The following is a 9,209-nucleotide window of genomic DNA, read 5'->3' as shown; positions in this document are numbered from 1 at the left end:
AAATTCGAAGGGAGTGGGATTGTTTGGGTTGGGGTTTTTTTCTCCCTTTGCTTTGGTTTTAATCCAATGGCAGAGCTTTAACACTTGGGCTGGGAGCTGAAAAGCCGGCAGAGCCGGGCAATGGGATGGGGACAGAGCGATTTAGGGAAGGGGGGAGCAAGCAGAAGAGGAGGAGGAGGGGGTGAGACCATGGTAGCACCAAGCTGGCCTGCAGGAACCAGGGGTGGACAGGGCTTGAGGGACGGAGCCAGATCCATCTCAACCCTAACAAGCCTTCCCAAGCCCCTCCTTGCCAAAGCCCTGAAGAGGCCAGATCCTATTGCTTCCTGAACTGTGACCCACCTGGCTTAGCTCGGAAATCTTTTAAATAGGAAAACAGAGCCGGCATTTGCTTTCATGCAGAGTCAGTGGTGAGCAAAGCCCAAGGGTTGCATTAGATTAGCAGCCGGCTCCTCCGAAGGCTTGGAAACTTTGATCATTTAATATGTATGCGCCGTGCCGGAGCGCACAGGTCTCCAAACCCCAGTAAATGTTTGATTAGGGCAGCTCTGGCTTTTATGCCCAAACCTTGCTCCTTTTGGACTCTGGGGATCTTGTTGTGATTGGAAAGACACTGCTCATCATCTCCCTCTCTCCCAAGAAGGGCTATGCAACTCCTGCCTTGCTTTTCCCTCGGATCTCACTTAGAGTGCATGAGAGCCCAGGAGCCTGGATTATGGCAGGAATATCCCAAAATGACCCTCTGCCGTCCTCAAAGATTCTTCTTGCATCTTGCAGCAAACCCCAAGACATGAACTCTGAGGTCAGTGCTGATCATAGTGGGAGGAAGGCTCTGCTCTTCCTCCTCCATCACCACCTTAGGGACATGCTTTAGTGGTGGACCTGGCAGTGCTGGGTTAATCCTTGGACACGACAGCCTTAGAGGTCTTTTCCAACCTTTCTGATTCTATGAAAGTGGCCACCAGGCCTGCCCAGAGCTCCCAGTCCCACTAGGACATGGCAGAGCTGGTCATCCTCACTGAGAAGCCACCAGGCAGGAGCCTCTCTGGAGAGGAGATTTCTGACTGAAGCATTGCAGAACCAGCCCCAAGCTCCCCTGAGTGCAGAAGCAGGAGCAGAACATCTCAGTGTTATCAGAAGCACTCTTTGATTTCATTTTTTTAATCTGCAAATGACTCGTAGTTGACAAAATTTGGAAATGCTTCACTGCCAAAGTGATTATTTGTTGTTGAAAATGTCATTTTTATTGGAAATTGAGAAAAAAATCCCGGCATAGTTTGCCCAGCACGCTGTCACACTCAACTCAAAATGGATACAGCCCTGCTCAGTACTGGATTTTCCGCTTCCCAGGGGCTGGGATTCAGATTAGGAACCAGTGCACGAGGAGAGAATGGGGCAGATACAATCTGGGTGTACAAGGACTCTGCTTCAAAGGACTCTGGGCCAGGACCATAAATCTGAGTGCACAGCCCTACAGGAGACATTCTAGGGGGGAATTACACCACTTGTGGAATTAAAGCAGCCCCCTTTTTTTTCCCCGATCGTAAAAAATATTTACATCCAAAATAGACAAGAAAAGCCGAGTGCCAAGAAAATAGGGGATTTTTATAGATCCTGTTTCTGCAAGAAATTACCAAGACAACAAGTCACTAAGTTCTGAGAAAGGATTTGACATTTTCCTGAATAAAAATAGCACCTGAAGTGGCATCATTTAGTATTACACCTTATGGGCAAGTGCTGCCGAAGCAGCCGGAGAATAAAACCCTTCCCATGGGTGGAAAAATTCACCCGTGCGATCCCACCAGGGATGCTTCATTGTCTCCCCTTTGCTATAGGATTTCACACTAATTTCCACAGAATACTCTTGGTTGTGTCACTATTAAGTTTGATTGGATTTCTTTTTTGCCATAAAGGAATTACAAGGAGCAGGAATTGTCTTGCTCCAAGGCACGGACACATCATCAGCTCGGAATGACAATGACCCCGCGGTGCCATCCAGCACAGCCAGGTGTTTTAGGGGATTTCTGGATTAAGCAGAAAGCCTGGCTTTTTCTCCCAGGTGCAGCCACTTGTGCTGTGAGATTTGCCTATAAAAGCAAACTCCAAAATTCCAACCCACTGGGCTATGGAGCAGACAGGTACCTGGTGGGAAGGGAGCACCTGGTGCAGGCAAGGCTGCATCTCCCAGAAATACATTCTCTGGCTCTTCTACCTTTCACTTTTTCTCTTAAAAGCACAAAAAGCACCCATGTGCACACGGTATCGCACCATGACAAAAGGAGACCGGAGGCCAAGAAATAGAGGGGAAAGCTTGGACATGGAATGACTGAATGAGGACACTGGGATTTTGGATAAGCATTATGACCATGACAGCTTTCTGCATTTTCTACCTCCAGCAACAGAAAGGCCCCGAGGTGCGTGGAGAAAGGCAGATGATGAGGTGTTGCCAGTGCCACGAGCACCACAGACCTTACAGGAACGCTGCCACCGGCTGCATCCCATCGTATGGGATCCGAGCTCTGCCAGGAACACGATCCATCTCCTGGAGCTGGCAGCAGGATGCAGCCCAGCTGCACCTCTCCTCTCTGAGGGAGATCCCACCTCCACAAGGCGCAGTCCTCTCCTCCCCACGGCTGCTAATTAACACCCGACCTGTTGAGCGACCAACGATCCCCTGCCAAGTGCCAGGCGCTGACCCAGCGCTGCCTCCACGCCGTGGGATGCTCTGTGCAGAGGCGGCCGGGCAGGCAGATGGACAGCGAGGAGCAGGAGAAGCAACACAATGCCGATGGTTTGGAGAGCCAGGGAAGGGAAGGGAAGGGCTGAGCCTTCTGCCAGGGGCTCTGAGCGTTGCTCCGTGCTCTCCACAGCTCCTCTGGCGAGGCCGAGCTGTCCCTCTGCACCCGCTGCCTCATCCCTGCCAATGCCAAGCTTGACCCTCTTTATCCAGATGGCCCAAATCTTCCAAGCTCTGAGGCTCCTGCAGTTTTCCAGGAAAATGCCCAGCGGTCTCATTATATCCAAACCCTCCTCCTCCACTGAGCCCAGATAATTCACTTCTTCCTCCCTGCCCATGTGAAAATCAGGGAAAGGTGGGGGATTTCATCTATCCAGGGGCTTGATTTCTTCAAGTTTTAAAACCTAGAATATGAATGTGTTTATTTTTAAATCGAAATTCAAACTAATTATTAGCAGGAGGCTTTCAAGTCAAATGTAGGTCATTCAATGTGATGGGGGATAACAGCAATTGTTTCAGCTTCAGGAAGCATAGAAGTAATGGATACTGAGGAGTTGTCCAGTTTGGTTAAGCACTTTTAACACAAAATTGGGCACCTTTTTGACTTCAGCCTGGCCACCCTCTTCTCTGGCACCCAAGGAGCACTGGACTGGAGTCATGGGGTGCCCACTCCAGCATCCAGCAAGGGTTTTGCAGGGGGCTCAGTGCAGATGGCTGAAACACAGCCCACAGCACACCCAACTCACCTCAAAGGATGAGCTGGACCTGACAATCACAAAATTTAAAGATAATAATTAAAATTATTTAAATGGAGACTTCGAAACCAGGAGTTGGGATGTACATTTTATGCTACTCCTTCAGAGGTGGGGGGTTAGTGAGACCTCCCCCTTCCTGCATCTCAGCCATCAGAACTGACTTAACCCATTGCACAAACGAGCCAATCTTTGCACCCATTTCTGCTCTAAGAAAAGCCTTGAAAACCAGAAAATCTTGGGATGTCAAGAGCTGTGAATCCTCAGCAGCTTTTCCCCAGCGCCAGGTGCTTGTGGGCAGCAAATATCAAAGCCAAAGCCTGGGGAAGCAAAACGTGGTGTTTACACATAAGAAAATGTTTGGCAGCAAGAAAATCTTTGTGCTGCACCCGGTTGGAAGGGGCAGGATGAGGAGGGAACTTCTCCAAGCCAGCCCAAGGTGCCTGAGACAGCTCAGAGCAAACGTAACCTACTTGCAGTCAACCGCGATCAAGGCGAAACAGAAAAGCTGCCAATTAAAAACACAGAATGATTTCAAACAACAAAGAAATCCGTGGACATTGTTTGATCACGCATATTCTGCACGAGAAGAAAGAAACATCGGAAAAAAAAAGAGGCTAAAAATAGGCTGGGTGCTGTGAGCCAGATCCTCAGCCCAGCAAAGGCACCGGCTCCGGGGAGTGATGCGGCTTAACCGTGCAGCCGTCATTGTTGCTAAGTTCTGAGCTCTATTCAAACTTGCAAAACGTTTTCTTTTCCTGCAAAAATACAAGAATCTCCCCCCGCCCTCCCCATCTTGGAGCTCATCTCTCCTAAAGCAGCTCACATGATGATGATCAAAAATAAGCCCTCCAAGCCTAAGCTCACTAACATTCATTTCTCTCCTGCTAATGCTGGACTTCTTACTGTTAATCCTTAAATATATCCTTAAATAAGAATGACAGTACCTGAAGCACCTAACAACCCTGTATCATAAACAGAGACAGCCTCTGCATTCCTAATTTAGCTTGCCACAGAAGAGCTGACACTAATCCCAGATCCTGAGTCCCGGATATCTCCAACGTAAATGCCATCGCCTTGCTCACCTTGACATTACAGAGCAGCCTGAACTTTCCTTGTCCTGCTCAACTTTCAGCTGCTTGTTTGTTTTTTCCCCTTGTTTTGTACAAAAGCTGACCCATGTCAAGCTCAGCCTCTGGGGCTGGGCATTAAGGGGAAGTGTCACCTTCACCCCATGTGGCTCATTGCTGCAGGGACACCAGCCACGAGTAACCGCGGGGGTAGGAGACTGCGGATGGAATCTGCATCAGGCAACAACCTGCAGTGAGAGTTCCCAAATCTCCTACTGAGAACTCACGGAGACAGAAAACAGAGCAGAGGGTAAAAGGCAGGGGAATGGAAGTGGTCACTCTGGCTCATCTTGGCCACTGCACCAAAAATCACCAGTTTTTTTCAATTTCTAGGTTTAAGGCTCCAGTTTTCGAAGTGCTCCAGACCAGCACTGAGAATCAGGCATAGAATCACAGGAACCCAAAATGGTTTGGGTTGGAAGGGACTTTAAAACTCATCTCATTCCGACCCCCCCAACACCTCCCACTAGCCCAGGTTGCTCCAAGCCCTGTCCAGCCTGGCCTTGAACAGTTCCAGGGATGGTACAGCCACAGCTCCTCTGGACAACCTCTGCCAGTGCCTCCTACTCAGCCTGTGAGTAAATGGGTTTGCTCCCAAAGTACCAGGGACCTGGGTAAATGTGTGCACTTAGGAGGCAGGAAAAGAGCATTTGACATTTTGCACGGACTCCAGAAAGAAAGGAGAGCGAGGCTTTACAAAGCAGAGCTCGCCCATCATTCCTCAGTGGATTTTCGTATCTCTCCAAAAAGGCAATCTGAAAACAAAAAGCGACAAGGAACTGCAGCTGGCTGCCACAGAGCAGGCACCAAACCCAGCCACTCCATGTGATCTTTAACAGGGAAAGCACAGAGGAGGGAGGATTTTAGTAAATTGCAGCAAGGAATTAACTCTACATCAATTTGGGGGTTTGTAGAATAATTTCCCCCCTCAGCATGAGGGCGAGCATGCTGCAGCTGCAAGCCAGCCATGAGCCAGGGACAAGAAATACCACCAGAGCAGCGAGAAGAAGCATTAAGTGCCAACAATAAGCCAGGCACAAGCCCTAAAGTTTATTGCAAGCCCCCATGGACCCAGGAGGGCACCGTGGGCCAACTCCAAGCTGGTGATGGGAAGGTGCCAAAGCCCATCATCCTGTCACAGCCGTCAGCTGGCAGGGCTGCTGTGGCACGCCGGGGCTGGTGGCCCCATGCCACGGCCAGGGGACAGGCAGTGTCCCTCTGTGAAGCATCTGCTGTGGTCAGAATAACGAGAGAGAGCAAGGGCTTTGCTCCTGCTTTCTGCAGATTTGCATTGCATGAGCTCTGGGCATCCCAGAGCCGAGCAGAGGCACGGGGCTTTGCAGCCCAAATTGGCTTTGCTGTGCTTCAGAGCACTGGCCCACGCTGTGCTGCGAGCATCTGGAGGGGTGGGTGTCTGCCAGGGGCTGGGCAGTCTGACACCCAGAGGGTGGTCGGGCACTGCACAGGCTCCCCAGGGATGTGGTCACAGCCCCAAGCCTGACAGAGCTCAGGAAGCATCTGGACAATGCTCTCTCTTTGGGCACAGGGTGTGACTCTTGGGGATGGTCCTGAGCAGGGACAGGAGCTGGGCTCGGTGATCCTTGTGGGTCCCTTCCAACTGAGCAGATTCTGTGATTCTGTGATCCTACATGCTAGCTGCCAGGTGCTGAGGAGCATCCTGGATCCATGCTGGCCTCAAAGCTCTTCCCACCGACTCCTCACATAATGGGGATAACATGAGCATGTCTTGAATGGCAAAGCAGGGCTTGGCACTGCTTTGCCTCAAAGCCTTGCTTTGATTTTCATGCCATGGCAAAATCGAAAGGATAACGCCTGCCTTGCTCCCAGGTAACCGGAGGGATTGGGGGTTACACACTGCTCACTGCAGAGTATGAAGTCCTCCAGCCCAGAAATGCTCAGATTTAGAGACAGACGGATGTGCCTGAGGCTTACACACCTCTGTGGGACAGGACAAGCACGCTCCAAAGGGCAGGTGCAGCTACAGAGCAGAGCCACACGTTCCCAGGATTGATTCCTATCACTGAGAGAAGCAGCAACTGCAGGCTGGGAGCAGGTTCGGCTTTCAGGCTTTTGCTCAGAGCTGGGATTTTGCTTTGGGCCCATCCTCAGCCAAGAGTGAAGCGGAACAAAATCACTACAAGAAAGCATTTGGCGTCTCCGTTTCTCTGGCCAAGGTCTGGTTCCCCGCCGCGCACGCTCCGGTGGCTTTGGAAAACAAAACCCTGCTCCTTCTGTGTGTCAGATCCCACACGCAAATGGGAACCAGCAAATGGCTCCAGCTCTCACCAGCAATTCCTGCTGGAGGAAGGAGACCCAGGTCTGAATGTGTCTGTGCTACAGACAATTTACATCCCACTTAAAGACTCTGAGGAGGGAACTGGGGGACTGGACTCTGTTTGGCTTCTGCTGGACCTGCTTTCATCCTTGGATGGAGCCCGAGGAGCTTTGTTCTATGCAATAACACATGAGGATATTTCCTGGTGCTGCCAAACTTTACAGTATGACCAAGTACTCCACAGCCTTCTGTATTTTCCTTTTAAGCCCCAGCTATCACTCATATATCATTTTATAAGAAACCCTTGGCGCTCTTCACTCTTCCCATTCAAAAATATATAAGTCCACAGGAAAAAAAAAACCAAATCAAACAAAAACGACCCAACAAAGCAACAATGAAATGCTTCAGAAACCACCTCCACTCATCAGGCACACGGTTTGAAAAGCAAGGCTCTGGATTAGGAATCTTTAAGCTCTGCCATGCTTGCTCCGCACTGCACTGGAGCCCCTAAGAACAACTCTCTGGCTCCTTCCTGTCTTTAATCTGTCTCAGCAGGCACAATAAACAACTACAAATGGAATAACAATACCGGAAAAGGGGGCTGGGAGGATGGGAGAGGAGACGCTGTAATGCAGAGAAGGCCTGAGAATACCGGCGAAGGCTTTTAAGAGCCACACATGCTAATTATGGTGTTAAAAATCTGTCAGTCGAAGGGCTGGATATTAAATGGAATTGGCTTGAGATGACAGGGCCGAACTGGATTTTAAAAAATTATTTATTAAAATGCTCTGGATACAAATTAATGTTCTTGGTTCAAAATGTATTATTGTCTCTCTGGCTTTGATCTGTGGAGCGCTTTGAGTGATGAATGGGAGAGGTTGTCAAATTTCCCTCTGCACCGGGCTCCAAGTGAGTCCACCGCCCTCACTGAGAGGCTGCTTTACAATTTCCTCCAGCAACATCTTCGTTGCACGCCCAGGAAGATCTGCACCACCCTTATTCTGGGGTGAACCATTTGGACAAAGCACCAGCACCTGGATGGGGCAGTTGGCCAGTGTTTGGGATGGGTGGAAAGCTTGCTAAAGTCAGGGATGAGGCTGCTGACAAGCTTGGGATCTAAGAGCCAGGACTGAGCTTTGCCCAGAGAAAAGTATCTTTGGGAAGGACTCGGCTCTCCCCTCCCACTGACTGCAAGCAGCCACTTGGTCTATGTGCTCCAGCCCGATGGAAAATAACTGCCCTATTTAGTCATTTGGGATCTATTTGTCCTTGTCAATAGGACAAAGGGGAAATGGCTTAAAATTGAAAGAGAATAGGTTTAGATTGGATATTACAAAGAAATTCTTCCCTGTGAGGGCGAGGAGGCCCTGGCACACAGGGTGCCCAGAGAAGCTGTGGCTGCCCCTGGGTCCCTGGCAGTGTCCAAGGCCAGGCTGGACGGGGCTTGGAGCACCCTGGGCTAGTGGAAGGTGTCCCTGCCCATGGCAGGGAGTGGAACAAGATGATCTTTAAGATCCCTCCCAATTCAAACCATTCTGAGAGTCTATGATTAGGAAATCAGAGGCCAAGGGGTGTGACCCATCCCCAAATCCCTGGAGTGGAGACACCAGGAGCAGCAGCACTGCACTTACCCTTGCAGCATCCTGGAGGAGGTAGGAAGCCCGTGCTGGTGTACAGGGCGTCCGGGAGGCTCCCGCTCCAGCTGTGCACAGTGATCCCTTCCTAATGACAAACCTCCTCCAGTCCAAACCCAGGTATGCATTTTTGGGCAAGTCCACCCCACACCATGCTTGGGAATCACATTCCTTGTGGCCAGGGAATCGTTCTCCCCTCTCCACCTCATCCATCACAGGCAAATTCACCCATCGCCTCCAGCAGCCCCCGCTGGCCATGCGCTTTGGCCCTCCACGGAGTTCACTCCACTTGGCTCTCAGGTCACCTCCTTCCTTCCCACTTTATCTCTCCTTAGTTTTTATTTTCTAATATTATTTTTTTTTAACAATGTCTGTACAATTTCGCTCTCGATAACACGCGAGTTAATTAAGCCGTGATCTCCTGGAGACAGGTTGCTACAAGGAGATAAGCAGCGGCTTCTGTTCGCCATAAACAGCTGTGCTCCTCTCCAGCTTCTGGGGATTTGCTGCTTTTGTACAGAAGACAAAACAATCATTGCCAATTAAACCTGGACATCGTATTTTCCCCACCACCGGTGAGTCTCTTGACGTCACCTTCCCCATGATCCTCGCAGAGGAGCGAGGGTGCAGCGCTGTAACGTGAGGCTTAGGGGAAATTAA

At 50.3% G+C, this 9,209-nt stretch overlaps 1 long non-coding RNA gene across 1 annotated transcript; it reads right to left on the bottom strand.

Moving 5' to 3' along the window:
• Positions 1 to 5,090: 5,090 nt before the first annotated feature.
• LOC108447680 lies at positions 5,091 to 8,263 on the bottom strand. Its single transcript, XR_001863338.1, has 3 exons — positions 8,250 to 8,263; positions 6,954 to 6,959; positions 5,091 to 5,182 (listed from the first exon to the last, which is right to left on the bottom strand). It is a non-coding gene; the product is annotated as an uncharacterized LOC108447680 (long non-coding RNA).
• Positions 8,264 to 9,209: the final 946 nt, after the last annotated feature.

Source organism: Corvus brachyrhynchos, unplaced genomic scaffold (genome assembly GCF_000691975.1).
Source record: "Corvus brachyrhynchos isolate BGI_N302 unplaced genomic scaffold, ASM69197v1 scaffold46, whole genome shotgun sequence".
Classification (NCBI taxonomy): Eukaryota; Metazoa; Chordata; class Aves; order Passeriformes; family Corvidae; genus Corvus; species Corvus brachyrhynchos.
This window is presented reverse-complemented; position numbering and strand designations above follow the sequence as displayed.